We start from the raw sequence: 322 nt of genomic DNA on the forward strand, positions 1-322 counted from the left end.
TGTCAAGGCAATGGGGCCAGGCTGCCAGTGTTGCAAGAGGGATTTGTGTTTGCAAGAGTGAAAACAAACAGAATTCTTTTAAGTTTCTCTTTTCAGGCTGCCTTGAACCGAGTGAATGCCCTCAGAGGAGCACCCGGGAAAGGCACAGTGCTGCAGCCTTGAGCTTCTGCTCTCTGTGTACAACTACTTGTGCCACCCTCACGGGCGCAAAAACTCCAACTCCCGCTGCCAAACCACCGTGGGACGACCACATAATTTCTAAAGGGCCAGGTGCTCTCCTGCAACAAGCTGTCCAGGCAGCACCAGCTACCAGCAGCTGCCT

This window comes from Geospiza fortis, unplaced genomic scaffold, assembly GCF_000277835.1.
Source record: "Geospiza fortis unplaced genomic scaffold, GeoFor_1.0 scaffold130, whole genome shotgun sequence".
Taxonomy (NCBI): domain Eukaryota; kingdom Metazoa; phylum Chordata; class Aves; order Passeriformes; family Thraupidae; genus Geospiza; species Geospiza fortis.